Source organism: Sminthopsis crassicaudata, chromosome 3, assembly GCF_048593235.1.
Source record: "Sminthopsis crassicaudata isolate SCR6 chromosome 3, ASM4859323v1, whole genome shotgun sequence".
In the NCBI taxonomy this organism is placed as follows: Eukaryota; Metazoa; Chordata; class Mammalia; order Dasyuromorphia; family Dasyuridae; genus Sminthopsis; species Sminthopsis crassicaudata.
In genome coordinates, this window is record NC_133619.1 from 478067340 (window position 1) to 478090049 (window position 22710).

Genomic DNA, 22710 nt, shown 5'->3' on the forward strand with positions numbered 1-22710 from the left:
GACTAAAGATGCCATTAGTCTTTGTGACAACTATGTCATGGTTTTATTTATTTAATGGATTAGAGCATTTATCAGTTTATAGCTATAAGGGACTTTAGATATTGTCTAATCTAATATATTCTTTATATATATTAGGAAACTGAGGCCTAAGGAAAGTGACTTGTGCAAGATTACAAAACTTGTAAGTAATAGGGCTTGGATTTGAACACAAGATGACAAGATTCAGTGCTTTTTTTCCTTCCACATTGCATTAGAAAACATTTATAAATGTTTTCAGGTAATTGAGTAAATTAAAAAGGGAAAACAGCAGGCAGTCTCAGTAAATCTCATCTCATTTTGTTTTTTTTTCCCTTTTGGTCTAGGCATGGCTTCATTGCTGTAATTCCTGGTGAAGAAACTTTTTCTACTAATGCATATGTCAGTAGCTCAATAAGCATTTATTAGCCATTTAATTTGCGAAGCATAGTCCTAAGCACCAGAAACACAGAGAAAGGCAAAAATATCATCCTTAATTTCAAGGAGCTCACTTTTTAATGGACCAGATTGTCAACTGTTCTGCAATTTATAGTCATAAAGACCGGAAGGCAATGAGAGATTAAGAGATTCATCCAGGGTCAAAAAGTAAATTGTGTCAGGGATGAGAATTTAATCTCACAATGCAAGGTCTTCACAATGCAAGACTACAACAGTGTGCAAAACTGATCAGATCAGAACACTGAAAAAAATCTACCAGTGTTTGCAATGTTCTGTTCCTATGAACAGAGATATATTGTTAAATGTTTAACAATTAGCTCTCAGATAGGAAGGAAGAAGGAAGGAAGGAAGGAAGGAAGGAAGGAAGGAAGGAAGGAAGGAAGGAAGGAAGGAAGGAAGGAAGGAAGGAAGGAAGGAAGGAAGGAAGGAAGGAAGGAAGGAAGGAAGGAAGGAAGGAAGGAAGGAAGGAAGGAAGGAAGGAAGGAAGAGATAAAAGCTTGTATCTTCTTATAAAAGTAAACACAATAAACACAACAACCCTAGGAGGTAGGTACTATTATTACTTTTATTTTATAGTGAGGAATATGAAATAGCTAGAGGTTACTTGCCCAGGACACAGCTAATTCATATCTAAAGCTAGATTTAAACTCAGGTCTTTCTGACTCTAGACTCAGTGTTCTGTGCTTTAAGCCACATAGCTGGCTCTAATTCAGGATGATGTAAATGAGTCTCTGTATAGATATTACTAAGAAAAAAAAATAATCTGTGAGTAATAATCTTTCCACAAATAGCTCAGAAAATGATTCTATAAAAAGCCTACATTTTGAAATCATATCATGGTTAAGAGAGGACTTTCATATACATTATTTCATTTGTTTTCAGCAATTCTCTTTTTGTATTCCTGGAAATCTTATGCAATGATTTGTTTAAAGAAACACTCCCTTAAAACCAATGCAAGCTGAAGGAAACACTGTGCTTGACTGAAGAATCTCAAATTTACAGTCAGGGGAGAGCCAGGTTTGAATACTGTTTTTGACAGTCTCAGCTTCCTCATCTATAAAAATAGATGTGATACCTACAGTAATTACCTAAAAGAGTAAAGATTTTTTAAAAATACGTTTTGGAGAGTAAAAGAAAGTCTATTAGATGTCCAACAGCTTTTGAGGGATACTTCAAAAAGTCACAGAGCAAAAGTGGGAGGTAACTGAAGACTGGTTCATATGTTTCATTGTCCTTTAGACTATACAGAGATTTAGAAGGACCTCAGCAATCTGGATGAGCTGCCTGTCAAGAACCTCCAGGAGGACACAGATAAGAGACACACAGGATAAGAAGGAATGGATGGACTTTGTTCTGTACTCTTGGAGGGAGTATATTGTTCATAGGGCAACTAGAGAGGATAGGGCACCAGGCCTGGAATCAAGAAGACTCATCTTCCTGAGTTCAAATTTATATGTTCTATCTATATGACCTTGGACTAGTCACTTAACTCTGTTTACCTCAGTTTCCTTATCTGTAAAATGAACTGGAGCAGAAAATGGCAAATCACTTTTGCTAAGTACTTTTGCCAAAACGAAACAAAATAAAATAAAACAACAACAACAAAATTGAATGGTATTACCAAGAGTGGAACATGACTATAAAATAACTGAACAATCTTGACCATGAGATTACAGATCAGGGACAGTGTCATGCAGTGGAAAGAGTATCCTATCTGAAGTGAGAATTCATGGAGGTCAAGTCTGCTTCCCCCTCCCCTTTTACCTGGATAATCTTGCTTAAGTCACTGAATCACTCTGGAAAATCAATTTCTTCATCTATTAAAAAAAAGAAAAAAAAGGGTGTTAGACCAGATGATTTCTAAGAATCTTTCCAACATATATTTATTTATATCTATACATATATTTATTTAAATAAACCACCAAGCCTGTCAATATATGATACAACCTCAGTCATTTTCACATTCCTCTCTATTTTATATTGTTGAAACCACCCAGGTTTCACATTTATTTCAAATCCTTGTCATGATTATAGCTTTTATGCATACTATATATGTATATATATATCTATAGAAAAAATGTATATTACATAATACATTTTTCTATACATATACATATATAGTATTTATATTTATATATTTACTATACTATATATTTTAGATAGTATATTCACATATAGCATATTACTTTTATAAAATAACTTGATGTGATAATTATAAATTGAGTTACTTTCAAAATTTTGTAATCTTGTCAAAAATACCTATTATATCAGATGGATTATATCATGGAGATAATCTGCCTTAGAAATGCAGAAATATCAATAAGCTTCAAAGAAGCTTGAAGTTAAATAACATCTGTCTCTTGTATCCCAATTCTAAGGCTTCATATATATTTACTAAAGACCTCTTGTAGGAACTTTTGAGCAGCCAATCACATTGAATGACCCCCTATTGCTGAATCTGCACTTATTGCTTGAAGAAACTACTGGGAAGGGGACCCCCTGCTAAGGTCTGCTTTTGTCTTATTTTTCCAGAAATGAAATTGACTTCATCTTAACCAACAGAACGAAACTGGCTGCTGCAGGGAATGCATGAACTGCTTAGGCCCATAGTTAGAGCAAAAGCCAAAGCAATTCCAAATTAGGAAAAAAAAAAAAAAAAGGATAAAACCAAGAAACACTGCATATATATTTCAAGAGTTCTAGCCTGGTATATCCACACAAGTGTTTGAATCTGAAAAATGAAAAATAAAAGTAAAGAAACTAGTGTTTCTTACAATGCTTAATCAATATAAAGCTATCCCCATAATAAGGAAGGCAAAAGAACTCAAAAATGGCTTTAAATAGTAAATATTTGTTTTCCTTGGCAAGGATGAGACATGACAACTGAAAGCAATGTGAGTTTAGAATATTAATCCTTTTTAAATCATTAGAGAGGGAGATGATATCACTTCACAAAACAACAAAAAGCAATACAAGAAAAAAGATCTTCATAAAAATTGGCATAAAACCCAATAATTGAGCCTCTGTATCATCCACAACATATTTATAGATGACATTAGAAGTACAACAGATAGATATGTAACAGCCTCCTCTCCTACTTGGAACAGGCACAAATAGATATCTTTTTGTATGCTTCCAGCTACACATAATTCATTCCCAGATTGTATTTTCCCTTCCCCCCCCATTGACGGCTGAGCCAGAAAAGCTGATGATTCAGGATACCACACCTTATGCAAAGAGAGGCTGCTTCTGGCTGTCGGGTCTCTTGAAGGCAGTTCTCAGGAAGACAAGATATGACTCACTTGGGAGGTGGTATGGAAGAGTTTGTCCCTATACCAGCCTAGTTGTGGGTACTGATCATCCAGGTCCCTGAGCTCCATAGAGAGATGATGATCTCTATACTTCTCTGGATTACCCTGGATGAAGATATGAAAAGGAAACAGGGAAGCTTTCGCAGCTGATTTACCACAACAGAGCACATCTTCACAAGGCTTATAATTGAAAGATATAGAGTCTATGAGTCTGAGTCAGTCAATAAACATTTACCAAGTACCTACCATATGCCAGCACTGTGAGAGGCACTGAGGATAGAAAAAAGGCATAAGATGGCCCTTGTCTACAAAGAGTGCACAGCCTAATTGAGACAACATACAAAAAGCTGAAAAGAAAGGAAGGGTCTCTATCCCTTGTTCCAAAGTATAACAGGGGGGTGGAAGTTGGTAGAAAATCATCTGAAGAGGTGTGAGTTTCTGAGTTGATTTCATCTTTCAGAATGATGAATTGCTGGAGTTGGGAAATCTAGAGAAGTAGCAAGATCCTGATAAATCTATTTTCCATTAATAGGAATAGGGAGCAGGGGAGCATTTGATTCAACAAAATAGCCTTAAAGACACTCCTCAACTAATAATCTTCAATGTCTATGTTAGGGTCATGTCAGGTTTCTTGATAGATACCACAGAAATAACTGTCCATTAATTCTTTGCTTTTTAATATCAAACAAGGCAAAAGACCAGCAAGTTTGTGAAAAATATTCATTTCTGTTGTGCTCAACTCTTAGTGATCCTATTTGGGGTTTTCTTGGCAGAGATACTGGTTTGCCATTTCTTTCTTCAGCTCATTTTATAAATGAGGAAACAGAAAGTAAACAGGGCTAAGGGACTTTCCCCAGGGTCATAGAGCTGGTAGCTGAGACCAGTAAGTAGCTGAGGCCAGATTTGAACTCATAAAGATGAGTCTTCCTGATTCCTGGTCCAATTGCTCTGTCCATTGGGTCTTAAAAATGGAAGACAGATTTCTTATATATTGGGAGAATTTTCAGTTCTTCATGTTTTTCTCTGATAATGTGGTCAAACTTCAGAAATCTGCGCAACTTCCCCAATAGATCCATCTAGTAATTCCCAGGTTCCATGGGAGGGGAACAGATAGTGTCTTGTCCAGATTGTGGTACAGAATCATAGATTTATACAGTGTTAGGAGGTTTCTCTCCAATTCTGTCATTTTCTCAGTTGAACTGAGTTAACTAATTTGCCCAAGTCCCACAAGTGGTCAATGGCAGAGGCAGGATTTGAACCTATTACCTCTGACCACACTGTGTCCTTTATTATTATTTTTGTTTCTAGAGACTCAGTTTTCTCATTTAGAAAAATGGAACTAATAATATTTATACTATTTACATTACAGGACTGGTGTGAGAAAAGTGTTTTATATATAAATGTTTTGTAAGCATCATTGTAAGTGTGATGTATAGTCATCTGTTTGCTCATTTATAAGACAGGGCCAAACCAATTCTTGCTACTGATCTTATAAGGTTAAGAGAAAAAGAAAAGCTGAAACATTAAATAAATGTGAATTGTTATTTTTCCTGATTTTACAGAATAGATGTATCCTAAAAGTTAACTGGAATATGAGTTTCTGTGAAATATCCCATTAACCACTTTCTTGATTTCTATTACTCAGGGAAAAATATGTGCATTCCTCCGAGAAGGTCAAAGAATTGACCCCAAAATGTAACAAAATCACTTAATAATAATAATAATTGTAATAATAGCTCACATTTATATTGTGCTTTAAGATTTGTATACTTTTATAGATTAATTATTTACATAAATATTTATATATAACATATCCTCACAACAACCCTATTAGGCAGATGTGATTATTATCCCCATTTTAAAGATCAGGAAATTGAGGGAGATAGAAGTTAAGTGACTTGCCCAGAATCATATGACTACTAAGTATCTGGGGCTGGATTTGAATTCAGGTGTTTTTGACAGAAAAAATAAAACCTGTTAAAAGCTTGCATAATTAAGCAAAACAAATTTCTATATTGATTATATCTAAAAAGAATATACACATATGTATATATGTAACTAATTGTATGTAGATGCATAAATATAGATATAGATAGAGTCTCACATCTGTATCAGGAGCTAGATAGAATATTTTATTATGAGACTTCCAGGATTGTGGTTGGTCATGACATTGACCAGAGATCCTAAGTCTTTAAAAGTTCTTATCTCACTCCGAAGTACCACTACCCCTCTCAGATTGGCTAAGATGACAGGAAAAGATAGTGATAAATGTTGGAGGGGATGTAGGAAAACTGTGAAACTGATACATTATTGGTGGAACTGTGAATGGATCCAACCATTCTGGAGAGCAATTTGGAACTATGCTCAAAGGCCTACTGTGCATACCCTTTGATCCAACAGTGTCTCTATTGGGCTTATATCCCAAAGAGATCATAAAAGAGAGAAAAGGACCCACATGTGCAAAATGTTTGTAGCAGCCCTTTTTTTGTAGTGGCCAGAAACTGGAAAGTGAGTGGATGCCCATCAGCTGAGGAATGGCTGAATAAATTATGATATATGGATATAATGGAACATTATTGGTCTATAAAAAACAATCAGCAGAATGATTTCAGAAAGGTTTGGAGAGATTTATATGAACTGATGCTAAGTTAAGTGAGTAGAAACAAGAAAACATTTTACACAACAACAAGATTATGTGATGATCAACTCTGATGGAGTTTTTTTTTTAATAATAGTTTTTATTTACCAGATATATGCATGGGTAATTTTACAACAATAACAATTGCCAAACCTTTTGTTCTAATTTTTCCCCCTTTTCCCCCCACCCAGATGACAGGTTGACTAATACATATTCAATATGTTAAAGTATAAATTAAATACAATATATGTATACATGTTCAAACAGTTGTTTTGCTGTACAAAAAGAATCAGACTTTGAAATAGTGTACAATTAGCCTGTGAAGAAAATCCAAAATGCAGGAGGACAAAATTAGAGGGATTGGGAATTCTATGTAGTGGTTCATAATCATCTCCTAGAGTTCTTTTGCTGGGTGTAGCTGGTTCAGTTGATTACTGCTCTATTGGAACTGATCTGTTTCATCTCATTGTTGAAAATGGCCACTTCCATCAGAATTGATCATCATACAGTATTGGTGTTGAAGTATATATTGGTCTCCTGGTCCTGCTCATTTCACTTAGCATCAGGTCATGTAAGTCTCTCCAGGCCTCTCTGTATTCCTCCTGTTGGTCATTTCTTACAGAACAATAATATCTCATAATATTCATATAACACAATTTATTCATGGGCATGATGAAGTTTTTTTTCACAATGAGGTGATTCAGGCCAATTCCAATAGACTTGTGATGGACAGAGCCATCTGCATCCAGAAAGAGGACTGTGGAGACTGAAAATTTATCACAAGTTAGTATTTTCACCTTTTTTGTTGTTGTCTGCTTGCTTTTTTTTTTTTTTTTGATCTGATTTTGTTGTGCAGCATGATAAATGTGGAAATGTTTAGAAGACTTGCCATGATTAACCTATATTGGATTACTTGCTATCTAGGAGAAGACATGGAGGGGGAAAAGGAGAATGAAAAATTTGGAACAGAGGTTTTGCAAAGGTGAATGATGAAAACTATCTTTGTACATATTTTGAAAATAAAAAAACTATTATTAAATTTTTTTTTAAAAAAGCTTTTTTTTCCCATCATACTATTGTCACTCTATTGATCATTCTCCTGCTTCTACTTGCTTTACTTTGTATTGGTTCATACAGGTCTTCCCAGGTTTCTCTGAAACCATCCCCTTCATCACTTCTTATAGCATAATGCTACTTCATCACTGTCATATCCTGTAGCCCATTCAATCAGTCAGCAATTGATGATTCCAATTCTTTGCTACCTCAAGAAGAATTACAGTTTTTAAAAAATATCTTTATTTTAATTTACTTTTAATTTCTAAATAATCTAATGGTTGTTTTTTTATTAAATATCATTATATTTATTGTCTTGTATATCTATGTATCTTTTGGGCTTTTTTGTTTTTCTTAGGTCTGATCCTTATTATTCTTCCTCTAATTTCTTTGTTCCCCTTTCCCTCTTATTTCCCTGTTGAATTAAATGTATTTCTATACCCAACTCTGTGTATGTGTGTGTGTGTGTGTGTGTGTGTGTGTATTTTTCCTTTCTTTGATCAGTTCAGATGAGAGTGAGGTTCAAGTGTCAGGCCTTTTGCCTATTCTTTTCTCTTTATTTGTTTAGATTTCTACTTGCATACTCCATTTATGTGAGATAAATTTCCTTAACTTTCCTTTCTTTTCCCTTACCCCATCCCATTCCATATATTTCTCTTTCCTTCTCTTTCTATTTTCCTAAGGTCATGCCAGAGGCTATCCAAACTGTGCATATCCTTTGATCCAGCAAAGATTAAATCAGGGGGGAAAAAAGGAAAAAGGAATTACATGTACAAAAATATTTGAGGCAGTTCTTTTTGTTGTGGCAAAGAATTGGAAATTGAAGGGATGCCCATCAATTAGGGAATGGCTGAACAAGATGTAGTATATGAATGTATAATGGAATATTATTGTGCTATAAGAAATGATAAGCAGGCAGATTTCAGAAAAAAACTTGGAAAGATTTGTAATGAACTGATGCAAAATGAAATAAGCAGCAAGAAAACAGTATTGTTTGTACACAGTACCAGCAATGTTGTGTGATGATCAATTATGAATGCCTCAGCTCTTCTCAGCAACACAATGATCCAAGACAAGTACAAAGAACTCACAAAGGAAAATGTTAGCCATATCCAGATTAAAAACTGGTGGACTGTAAATGTAGATCGAAGCATATTTATTTCATATACCTTATTCTTTCTCATGTTTCTCCCCTCCTCCTTTTAAAATCTGTTTCTTCTTTCACAACTGTGACTTAAATGGAAATATGTTTTACACCATATAACATATATGAACTATATCAAATTGTCTACCATCTTTGGAAGAGGGGAAGGAAGGGAGGGAAAGAGGGAGAGAAATTTTGAGAAAATATTACAAAAAAATAAATATTAAAAATTTTCTTGACATGTAATTGGGGAAAAATAAAATAATATTTAATTTAAAAAAGAAAAAGAAAAAATATCAATATAGAACCATTCTCATGTTTTCTAATTAAACTCCTTCTAACTCTTCATGGTGATAGGGTTTAAAAGGGCTATGTATCTTTCCTCATATTAGAATATAAGCAGCTTATTCTTGTTTAATGCTTTGCCATTGTTAATTTGTATTCATCTTTTCCTATTTCTCTAAATCCTTTGTTTTAACTTCATTTTCGATGTATCTCTAGTTTTTTCATCAAAAAACATTCTATTTCATTAAACATCCATTTCCTCCTTGTAGATTATACTCAATATATTGGGTAAGTTGTTCTAGCAAGTATGAATCCTTTGCCTTCTGACATTGTATTCTGAGCAGGTCTTTCTTTCATAATGATGGTTGCTAAATATTGTGTGATCCTGACTATAACTCCCCAGTACAAAAATTATTTCTTTCTGGTTGCTTGCAGAATTTTTCCCTCTGATCTGGAAGCTCTGGATTTTGGCTATTATGTTCCTGAAAGTTTTCATTTTGTGGTTTCTTTCAAGAGGTGGTTAATAAAACTATTATTTCCACTTTATTCTTTGGTTCTAAGAGACATGGACAGCTTTATAAATTCTTGAAATATGATGCCTAATCTTTTCTTTGGTGAGGAAGGGAAAGGGAGGTCATGACTTTCAATCCAATGATTTTTTTTTGTTGTTTTTTTGTTTTTACTTTAAAGATACTTTCACGGTCAATTGTTTTTGCTATATCTACTTTACATTTGCTTCTATTTTTTTCAGTTTTTGACTTTGTTTTAAAAATATTTTTTCTTGTCTCATAAAGTCATTGTCTTCTATTTGGTTCATTCTAATTTTCAGTGACTATGTTGTCTGGGCAAGTTTTAAATATCTTGGGCTAAGCTGTTAATTTTCTTTCCAATGCTTTCATTCACAGTTCTCAATTCTTTTCCAAGTTTTTTTTTTCCTTTAGCACTCTCATTTCATTTATGAAAAAACTTTTTAAACTCTTTTCATTTAAACTCGATTCATTTCCTATGGGAGTTCTAGTTATGCCAGTTTTGCTTACTTATTTATTTAGACATTTTGCTTGTACCTGTTTTAGAGTCATTCTCTTCTGTTTTTTTCTTTCTTTCTTTTTTTTTAGTGTCCCTGTTGCCATAACAGTTCTTCGTGATTGGATTTTATTGTTGTTATTTTTGCTCATTCTTCCAGCCTTAATTTCTGACTTAAAACTTTGTGTGTGTGGTGGAACCAAGATGATAGAGAGGAGATGAGATCAAAACCAAATCAAGCCTCTGAACTGGCTTTGGAGTGACAGATCCCACAAATATTTGGAGTGTAACAAATTTCCAGCATAAAATATTTTGGAAGAATTTCAGAAAAGGTCTGTTTCAATTGGGGATGGAGGGGGGTAGCAAATGTAGCACAGTGCAAAGACCCAGGGCAGTGTGGGCACCAAATATAATGAGAGGAATCTATAGTAGTGTTGACTACCCTGTCCTAGTTATAAGCCACTAGATCACCAGATTAGCTATGACATCCAATACAAATACAAAAGACAAATAGCTCCTGAACCTCAGAATAATGCAGGACCTGGACATGCCCACTCAGTACTGGAAGTTAGTCAGCACCAACCCAGCACTGTCATTTGTAGAAGAAGCTTGGACAATCTTCCCTTTGCCATAAAAACACACCTCAACCTTTAAAAAAAAAAAAAAAAAAAGAGCAAAAAAAGGCAAAAAGAACTTTGACCATAGATAGTTTTTATGGAGAAAAAAACAGATTTCAAACCCTGAGGAAGTTTTATATTTCTTGATACTTACTTGCATAAAAGAGAAAAAGAAAAGATCAATTTGGCCTGCAACTAAAAAAGCTAGAAAAAGAACAAATAAAAAATCCCTAAGTGGACACCAAATTTGAAATTCTAAAAATAAAAGGGGAATTAATAAAATTGTAATTAAAAAAATTATTGAACTAATAAACAAAACTAAGAGCTGGTTTTATGAAAAAAAAACCCAACAAAATAGATAAACCTTAATTTGATCAGAAAAAGGGAAGAAGAAAATCAAATTGTTAATATCAAAAATGAAAAGAATAAATTTCCACTAAAAAAGAGGAAATTGGAGCAATAATTAAGAACAATTTTGCCCACTGTATGCCAATAAATATAATAATCTAAGTGAAATAGATGAATAGTTACAAAAAATATAGATTGCAAAGATTAACAGAGGAGGAAACAAATGACTTAAATAGTCCTATTTTAGAAAAAGAAATTGAACAAGCTATTAACCAACTCCCTAAGGAAAACACTCCAGGGCCAAATGGATGTACATGTAAATTCTACCAAACATTTAAAAAAACAATTAATTCCAATATTATGCAAACTCTTTGGAAAAATAAGGAAAGAAGAAATCCTACCAAATTCTTTTTATGACATAGACATGGTGCTGATACCTAAACCAGGTAGGGTCAAAACAGAGAAAGAAAATTATAGACCAATTTTTCTAATGAATATTGATGCAAAAATCTTAAATAAAATATTGTGATGACTTCTTTTTCCCCCTGAGGCAGTTGGGGTTAAGTAACTTGCCCAGGGTCATACAGCTATGAAGTATTAAATATCTGAGGCCAGATTTGAACTCCAGTCCTCCTGACTTCAGGGCTGGTGCTCTATCCATATCAGGAATTCAGGGCTGATCCAATATTAGGAAAACCATTAGCATAATTGATGATATCAATAATCAAACTAACAAAAATCACATGATTGTCTCAATAAATTCAGCAAAAGCATTTGACAAAATCTAACACCTATTCCTATTAAGAAACACTAGAGAGTAAAGGAATAAATGGATTTTTCCTTAAAATAATCAATAGCATTTATTTATTAGCAAGCATCAGATGTAATGAGGATAAACTAGAACCATTCCCAATAAGATCAGGGTGAAACAAGGTTGCCCAGTCTCACCAATACTATTCAATATTGATTTAGAAATGTTAGCTTTGACAATAAGATAAGAAAAAGAGATGAAAGGAATTAGAATAGGCACAGAGGAAACCAAATTATCACTCTTTGTAGATGATATGATGCTATATTTAGAGAATTCTAGAGAACCAACTAAAAAAGCACTAGAAACAATTCACGACTTTAACAAAGTTGCAGGATACAAAATAAATTCACAGAAATCATCAGTATTTTTACATATTACCAACAATGTCCAGCAGCAAGAAATACAAAGAGAAATTCCATTTAAAATAATTGTAAATAATATAAAGTATTTGGGAGTGTAGCTGCAAAGGCAAAGTCAAGAACTCTATGAACACAATTACAAAACACTTTCCACACAAATAAAGTCAAATCCAATCTCTTGGAACAATATCAAGTGCTCATAGGCAGGCTGAGCTAATATAATGAAAATGACAATACTACCTAAATTAATCTACTTATTCAGTGCCATACTAATCAAACTCCCAAGAAATTACTTCACAGAGCTAGAAAAAAATAATAACAAAATTGATCTGAAAGAACAAAAGGTCAAGAATTTCAGGGGATTAATGAAACAAAATGCAAATAAAGGCGGTCTAGCTGTACCAGACCTAAAACTATATTTAAAATAGAGGTCATCAAAACCATTTGGTGCTGGCTAAGAAATTGATTAGTCTCAGTGGAATAGGTTAGGTTCATAGGACAAAACAGTCAATGACTATAGTAATCTAGTGTTTAACAAACCCAAAGACCCTAGCTTTTGGGTTAAGATCTCACTATTGGACAAAAACTGCTGGGAAAATTAGAAATTAGTATAATAGAAACTAGGCATTGACCTACACTTAGCACCCTATACCAAGATAAGATCTAAATGGGTTCATGATAAAGAGTGATGCTATAAACAAATTAGAGAAACAAAGGAGAGTTTACCTCTCAGATCTGTGAAGAAGCAAGGAATTTGTGGCCAAAAAAGAACTTGATTGCTTTATTGAATGCTAAATGAACAATTTTGATTATATTAAGTTAAAAAGTTTTTGTACAAACAAAACCAATACAGACAAAATTAGAAGGGAAGTAGTAAACTGGGAAATAATTTTTACATTCAAGGGTTCTGATAAAGGTCTCATTTCTAAAACATATAGAGAACTGACTCAAATTTATATGAATTCAAGCCATTATCCAACTGATAAATGGTCAAAAGATATGAAGAGGCAATTTTCAGATGAAGAAGTTAAAGCCATTTCTCATCATATGAAAAAAGCTCTAAATCCCTATTGATTAAAGAAATGCAAATTAAGACAACTCTGAGGTACCACTACACACTTCTCAGATCAGCTAAAATGACAGGAAAAGATCATGTTGTAGGGGATGTGGGAAAACTGGGACCCTAATAATATGTTTTTGGTAGAATTGTGAATGAATCCAGCCATTCTGGAGAGCAATTTGGAACTATGCCCAAAGAGCTATCATTGGTATATACTCATTGATCCAGCAGTGTTTCTATTGGGCTTATATCCTAAAGAGATCATAAAAGAGGGAAAGGGACCTACATGTGCAGAAATGCTTGTGGCATTTCTCTTTGTAGTAGCAAGAAACTACAAATTAAATAGGATGCCCATCAGTTGGAGAAGGGCTGAACAAGTTATGGTATATGAATGTCATATAATATTATTGTTCTATGATCAGCAGGATGATTTCAGAGAGGCCTGAAGAGACTTACATGAACTAATGCTAAGTGAAATGAGCAGAATCAGGAGATCATGATACACGGCAACAGTAAGATTATATAATGATCAATTCTGATGGACATGGCTCTCTTCAACAATGAGATGATTCAGGTCAGTTCCAATGATCTTGTGATGAAGAAAGCCATCTACACCCAGAGAAAGGACAATAGGAACTGAATGTGTTTTATTCTTTTTGTTGTTGTTTGCTTGCATTTTGTTTTTTTTCTTATTTTTTTTCTTTTTTGATCTGATTTTTCTTGTGCAGCATATTTGTGGAAATATGTATAGAGAAATTGCACATGTTTAACATATTTTGGATCACTTACAGACTGAGGGAGAGGATGGGGGAGAGGAGGGAAAATTAGAATACAGGTTTTGTAGGGGTGAGTGTTGAAAATTATCCAAGTATATATTTTGAAAGTAAAAAGCTTTAATTAAAAAAAAAAAAAGAATTGTGGTAGTCAAGAAGGGCTTTATGGAAAAGGTGAGTCTTAGGCAGATCCTCAAAAACAAAACAAACAAAAAAAAACTTTGTTGGGGCCAAGGTCTCTACACTTCTAGATCTAAGGTCTTGTTCTTTTCTTAGAGGTATTGAGTGTTGTGTTATTCCAGGCTCTTAAATACAGCTCTAGCTAAAAATTAAAAGCTTTCAGGGCCCTCAGGTGGTTTAATCCTTGCCAAAGATGCTCTAAATCATTATTGATCAGAGAATGTGAATTAAGACAATTCTGAGGTATCACTACACACCTTTCAAATCTGCTAAAATGATAGGACTGTGGTCTGAACTAGGTTCCCTGACCTAGCCTTGGGTCTAAACAATAGTATGCTGCTTCTTGACTATCAGCCCTCTCAGCCAATCAAAATATTCTGCTGATTCAGAGTGACAGAACTGTAGGCTTCCTTTCAGATTAGGATCCCTTCCCTTGTTATTCCTCTGAAAGCTTCACACTGGAGTAGACATTGGAATTGAGACACAGAACTGCACTTTAGGGCAGAGCCATATTGCTGATGCTTCCTTCTGAGTTTCCTCCTCACTCAGTACACAATCAAAGACTTTGGGACTACTCTTTATCTTCGAATACCATTCCTAGGTGCAGGTCTTCTCCTCAGTCAGTCCTGGACCTGTGACCTGCAACTAGGAAATCATTCTTCCAGTTGATATCTGTTCTTTGCACCCTGCACAAAGTTGCAATACTCCTTATGGGGCTAGTACTTTCTCTTACCCTAATGTACAACTTTTTCCTGTGCTGGAGTGCTCCCCTGGGATTGCTCTTGGTCAGATATCATCCTTAGTGTCCATACACCTCTCTGTCTATATTCCTATACTGACCGAGGTCAAATAAGTAACTCACTGTGATTTTTTTTCTTGGATTTTCTTATAAGGATTCAGTCTTATGCATTTCCTATACCTATTGAGAGAGATTTGAGGTGGATGAGGGCAGGAATCTCATAATATCATTACTCTGCCATCTTGACTCCACTTCCCCACTACCATTTTAAAAACATTTTATCAATCTTTTTGATTTTTCAGAGGATAATGGAAACATCCATTTGGAGCTGTTCTATGCCAAGTCTGCTTACTATAATCATCCTACAGATGAAGAAAAGTGACACAGAGAGATTAATAGGCTTTCCCAAAGACACATAACTAGAAAGTGATAGATACAGAATTTGGATACATTTCTTCTGACTCTAAGTTATTATAATGACTCAGAACTAAGCATGGTCATTATAACTACAATGTATTCATTTCTGTTTTGTTGCCCCTTATCAGTGAGGAAATAAGGTGAGTGCTTTTTTGCTGAACCCTAGTCTATACCCTGGAATTTCCCAACAAACAATCAAGAAAGGGTCATATCAAGTCTATTTTGAGAAGGGAGGTATATTCATCTACCCAAAGAAATGTGTCAATGGAAACTTGAGCACCTTGGACTTGCAAATTTCTAAGCTTCTTCCTCCACTTTGTCACAATATTTTATGAAGTAAGGCTCTCTGAAGTCCCTTCCAGCTCTGCATTCATAATTCTACAATCTGATATCACTCTATTTGTTCAGACTCTGTTATCAAGAATTTTGTGGAAGCCACTACTAACTTTAAAAGACTGAAGATTATTTAGGCCAAAGGTAGAAGAAAATGTAGGCATATTGCAGAAATACCAATTCAGAATTTAAAAAACACCCTTTTTCTGAAATGAATGACTAGATAGATGAAAATACTAGATATTACTAATGGTAAATCTGCAGGTAATGTTTTATACATTTATTTTCTCTTTTATGAATTTTATTCTAGCCTATTCAGATAGATTTTCCCACAATGAAGGTATCTATCTGTACCTGAATCATCTCTAGCAGATGCCACAAAGATCAGGATTTGTGGAAATCTCCCATCTGAATAGCTAGGTTGCTCATTGGATAGAGCACTGGATCTGGAGTTAGAAAGAAGACTTACCTTCTCTAGTTCAAATCTGGCCTCAGATACTTACTAGCTATGTGATCCTGAACAAGTCACATCACTGTTTACCTCAGTTTCTTCATTTGTAAAATGAGCTGAAGAAGAAAGTGACAAACCATTATCTCTGCCTAGAAAACTCCAAATGGGGTCATGAAGACTCAGACATAACTTAAACAACAACAATAACAATTCTCCCATTTGCAAACAATGTCAGGGAATCAACATTTTAGAGCCTCCCTAGGTTAGACATTCCATTGTTTTATAACCCAAACAATTAGGTATGTTTTCCTTATGTCTCTTCTATATCCTTTCTATACAATTTAAACCATTTCTTTTGCCTGAAGTGGGGATAAAGAACAGGCAACTACTCTCTTCCCCAAATAGTTTTTAAGAACATGACAGGATAATAAGTTTCTCTTTTGCCTTGGATTAAATAATTCCAATTCTTTTAACCATTATTGTTCATATTCTGGTTTGTTGTTCTCCTCTGGGTTCGCTTTAAATCTTAATTAGCTCACTTTCTGAAGTACTAATGTCACCCTCAGAGGAAAATTCTGATGTGCCCATTGCTTAATTTTTGGAGAATCCTTCAGCTGTGTTGTTCAAGATACCCCCTCCCTTCCTTTGCCTCTGTGGTTATTTTCTATTTTAGTATGCCAGCAAATGGAATTGAAAATTTATTCATTTATTGCTGCATTTTGAATCATTGTCTGAGATTTGGCAACTCCTTCTGCCTTGAACTAGCTCAACTCATTCTGTCCTCAGAAGCTTTTCTTTTGCTCTACATTACAGCTAAAATATCATTTTCCCCCACCCCCAGCTTAAGAAAGTCCCTTTCCCCCTTCCATTAGTCAAAGAATACTCAAGAAGGCCACTTCCTCCACAAACCCTTCCCCAACTACTGGAGATGGTGATTCCTCCCACCCCCTGCCCCACCAAACCATCTTGTTATAACTTGTTGCCTACAAGTCACTCCCAATGAAACCACACCAAACTCTTGCACCATGCCTTCATAATGTAATGTCATGAGTTTAGCTGATTAATATGGATAGTTGTTTGTAGTATCTGTTTGTCTGGTTGTGGAAGTTTGCCTGTAGTCTATGATATTTCTAGTATAGTAAAAATTTCTAGAAGTGCAACATCTTGTCATTTTTTCCTATGGTAAATAAGAAAATTAACTGACATTTATAAAGTGCTTGATATTATTTTGACTTCATAATAACTCTAGAAGAGTATTATACTTCTATTCTACAGATGAGGAAGCTGGGACACAGACATTTTGCCTCTATAGTTAGTAAATATCAGAGATAGGATTAGAACTCAGGTTTTCTTAACTCCAAGTCTGGCACTTTAGCCTCTCCATCATACTCCCTCAGAATAGTGATGATGCTGTTCCTTCATAAACAGCTATGAAGTAACTATTGTATAGAACAATAAGCTAGGATTAGAATCTGTGAACATATCAGAGCAAAGATAATGCCAGAACTTACATTTTGTAAGTTTGGCTTCCTTAGAACTTGTGAGATAAGTGACTGAGCTAACCAGTCAGAAAGATAGGCAAAGATTTCTATTTCCTGGATTTGCAGATTATCTGTCAACAATCAGCTTAACTATTTAGACCATGCTGCCCCAAGGAGCCCGATTATAACTAAATATAAGGAAGACTTATCCCATATGTATCAGGCTATGAAATAGGCTGCCTCAGAAAACTCTAATTGATGGAAACTTCATGCAATAGTTGGATGGTTATTTTTCTGGAATGCGATACTTTGGCTAATGGCTAGTCTAGATGACATCTGAAAAAATCACCTCTCAGATACTATGGAATATTCTCACTACATCAAAAAATACTTTACTCCTGAGAGTGAACCCTGAAATTTTTTGCTTGCTCATCATCTGTGTCCCAGTCCTGTACAAGGCCATATATCAGGGCTTTGTTCTGGGCCCTTTGCTCTTCTCTATTGTGTCTTTCTTCAAGATCTCATCAATTCCCATGGATTAGATGATCATTTTATATTATAGATATATACATAGTACCTAATAAACCTTTATATAATGCCTAACATATTTACGTACTTAGTCTTTATAGATTTATTGACTTTGAATTGCATCTTTACTTGATTGCTGGATATTTCCATGTCCTTTTGGTCATGTCTGACTCTGTGACTCCATTTGAAATTTTCTTGGTAAAAATATTGGAATGATTTGCCATTTCCTTCTCTAGCTCATTTTACATGAGAAAACTGAGGCAAATGGGGTAAAGTGACTTGCCCACACAATAAGCCTCTGAAGCCAGATTTGGAGTCTTCCTGACTCCAGGACCATCACTTTATCCATTGCTCCACCTATCTGTCCCCTATATGTCCTATTCCCACAGGTATCTCAATATATCAAAAAGAGGTCTCATTATTTTCCCCTTAAGCCTAGTCTTCCTAACATTCCCATTTCTGTCATGAGTATTTCCAGTCTTCCATGTGAGCAACCTAGGAATCATCCTCAACTCTTCACTCTCATTTGTATCCCATTTCCAATCAATTGACATATTTTTAACATCTCGCACTTCTATCTCATCATTAATATACTACTCTGGTCCTCAATACCTCTAGGAAAGAATATCAGCATAGCATCCTAATTTATCTGGTGTTCAGTTCCTCCCCTCCCCTCCCCAATCCATACACCACTGCTAAATTGGCATCCCTAAATCACAAATTTGATCTTGTCACTCCTCTATAGTACAATGGACAAAAGTGCTAAACCTAGAATCAGAAAAGATCTGAGGTTTGTATGACCCTAGGCAAATCATTAAATTTCTGTTTGTGTTGATTCCTTCATAAAAGCATTCTTTTTTTCTCTTTTGCACCTCTGAACTCTCCCAAGATATCTTGGGGTTTACTGGCTAGATTTCTTTTTTAAGGACTAGGTCTTAAACCAAAACCAGTCTGATTCTCATTTTCTACTAATATGTCCTAGGCGAAGCCCCATTTGGTCATTGTTTGGGTCCTGATTGACTCAGATTGAACATAAATAACAATCATTTCTGTTTTGACCAAAAAATCCTAGTCTTCTCTCAGATTCTTTTTTTTTTTTTTTAGACTAGATAAAAGAGGAGATTCTTTGCCTCAATTGCTCCCTAGCCTTAATCACTGAATGGGTCTCAGTCAAACTGAGATCTGTGGAAAACCTTAGCTTAAAAAGAACAAGATCTCCCCTTGCATTCAGGCCCATCTCCAGTCATCCTGGAACCAGATGTCTCTGGAGGGGAAAGTGAGGCAGGTGACCTTCCACAATCTTCCCTCACTTAAATCCAATTCACTTGCATGTTGTAGCATCCCCTCCCTGATGTTATGCTCTTCTTCAAGAGGAAGGACAAACAACAACCTCTGTACAATAGGGATAATTACAGCACCTATTTCCCAAAGATCATATAAGTATGGCATTTAGCAAGTAACTGGCTCATCTTAGGGACTACATAAATATTAGTTATTACTATTATTTCTTTCATATACAGACTCCAGTTTAAAACCCTTCTCATTCTGGCTTCTTGCATGTTCCTCTCCTTTACATATTCTCTTCTCCATTAAAACTGTACAATGTATATAACATGCCATTTCCCCATCTGGTGCCCATTTGTAACTTGTCTCCCATGCCTATAAATGCTCTCCCTCCTTCTCTCTGCCTCTTGGGACCCCTTTTTCCATCCGGATGCAACTCAAATGCCATTTTCTTCCAAAAACCTTTCCTGATTCCCAATTGTTTATCTCTTTCCCCCTAAATCACTTTTTATTTCATTTGTATAAATTTTCCATTTACTTCTTTATGAATATTTTGTATCCTCCTACCATGAGAACGAAAGCTTCCAGTCTCAGGAATAATCAGATGGGTTCTTATTCAAAAGAATGCCACTGGGAAACTGAATCAGAAGAATCCCACCTTAAGCAGAGGCCAAGGTTGTCCTTCCAACTCTTTCCCAGAGACTAATCTCCATCTGTAACAATTCAGGATCACATTCTTCTGAGTAATTTATGGCATATTCCTTTCAGATAGTAGATTACTAGCTTGATCCTTCAGACAATCATCTGAATTCAAAACTCCAAATAATATCAGCTACAGTCCCAACAGATTTGATCTCAAAGAGCAAGTTTCATTAATCTAAGTTTCAGGTGAATTTAGTTCTCAAGGATCACATATCCTAAATAAGTATTAACTATAAACTTATAATGATAACAGTAAAAGATTCATCCTAGAAAGTTCACAGCTTATCTTCATATTTAAGTAGATGAGTTTTAAATTCAGCATTACACTTTAAGATGCTCAATAACCAATCTATATCAAAACAAATTAATCATGATGAAAAAGACAAAGACATGACCACTGTTCTCAGAATTTCCATAAACAATGGGAATAGCTTTAAAATGACACAATACAACCAATTAAAACTTACATAGAGTATAGACTATGCTGTCCTATTTAACTATCCAGAATTAACATTAATAATTTCTTCGTCCTAAAAAATGTTAATTCAACTTCCTCCAATCAAGGAGTCTCTATAAACTTTTCTGGGAATATAAATAACAGGTACAACACCAATATTGTTAAAATTCCTCAAAGCTTCCCTCCCATAAAAACATTCCCAATTGCAAAAGTAATTTTAGAAGTTACAAATTGTCCTTAACAATACATTCTTGATTCCTCTACAGGTCCTTTAACCTGGTGCTCTCAGCGTCCAGATTGCAGTCTGTCCTCTGTAACATCTGGTAATGTCTTTCCACTCGGCTTCTCCAGGACTTATTAAGCACCTACTCTTCTGGAACTGCAAACTCCAAAAGTGTTGACTGGGCCATCGAGCCTTGCTTCCTAAGGCTAAGGGGGATGAGGACATTGCCAGTATGTAATTTCTTAGAAACTTATCCTTTGTTTCAATAGAGGGTTTTTCCTTTTCCCTCCCCACAAAAATAAACCAATTTCACATGGGGAAGCCCTAGATCACTTCTGGAGACAGTTCTAATTCCTTAACAAAGCAAGAGGCAAACATTTGGTCAAAGGCAATTTAATCTTTAACACCAAGTTAGTAATTAATTTCTTAAGAATATGATTCATCCCTTTGACCCAGCAGCATTGCTACTGGGTTTATATCCCAAAGAGATATTAAAGAAGGGAAAGGGACCTGTATGTGCAAGAATGTTTGTGGAAGCCCTCTTTGTGGTGGCCAGAAACTGGAAACTACGTGGATGTCCATCAATTGGAGAATGGCTGAATAAATTGTGGTATGTGAATGTTATGGAATATTATTGTTCTGTAAGAAATGACCAATAGGATGATTTCAGAAAGGCCTGGAGAGATACATGAGCTGATGCTGAGTGAAATGAGCAGGACCAGGAGATCATTATATACTTCAACAACAATACTGTATGATGATCAATTCTGATGGATGTGGCCATTTTCAACAATGAGATGAACCAAATCAGTTCCAATAGAGCAGTAATGAATTGAACCAGCTACACCCAGTGAAAGAACTTTGGGAGATGACTATGAACCACTACATAGAATTCCCAATCCCTCTAATTTTGTCCGCCTGCATTTTAGATTTCCTTCACAGGCTAGTTGTACATTTCAAAGTCCAATTCTTTTTGTGCAGCAAAACAACTGCTTGGACATGTATACATATATAGTATTTAATTTATACTCTAACATATTTAACATGTATTGTTCAACCTGACATGGGGAGGGGGGGGGAAGGAGGAGAAAAAGTAGAACAAAAGGTTTGGCAATTGTCAATGTTTTAAAATTACCCATGCATATATCTGGTAAATAAAAACTATTAAAAAATTTTTAAAAAGAATCTTTTCACTTTCTCTGATGAGGGCATATGCCCAAGTATATGGAATTGCCTCTCAGTTTGCAATTCCTCCTCATTATTTTTTATAAAACCTCAGAAGTAAATATGTTCCTTTTATCTGAATCAATAGTCACTTAGGTACAGTTTGTTCCAATGTTATTCCACTAAACTCTTTTAAAGCAGCAGAGAATTCAGGGGAAAATATCTTAGTTTCTCCATCGGTGTCATTTCATTAAAACCTAACTTGAATATTTTGGAGCCACACTCCCTCTGGAGGGATACCTCCTCAATACTGGCTTATTTTATCAGTAGACATATTTCACACTTTTCAAATATAATTTGTTCTGCAATTACACATATCCCTATATGCCAAATTTTTCTTGCTTTTACTTCTTTGTTAAAGAAAGAAAATAAGACAAACCTTAAGATTCAGAATATAGATAATATTAAAATAACTTTGGACCAAATTTCACAAAATTTCTACCACCTATCCAGCTGGACAGACAAAATGTTAAAGCACAGCTCATATAATTTTCACAAATTACCCAACATACGATTTAAAAAGCTACAAGGTCTAATTAGGAGTTGTTAACTTAAAATCAAATCAAATACAGATTTAAATTTCTAGTAGCAATACTTCAATATCAATATACATATGTTTCTAAAATCTTATACCAAAATAAATAGGTTAACAATTTTAGCAGTACTAGTTAATTTTCTTATACAATTTCAGAATCAGAAATCCAATTTAACACATACAGTTCCGAAATTTAAGGTGATAGAAAACTGCCCTTTCAAGTTTATACAGAGGGCTTTAAGAAATTGGCAGACTTGAGG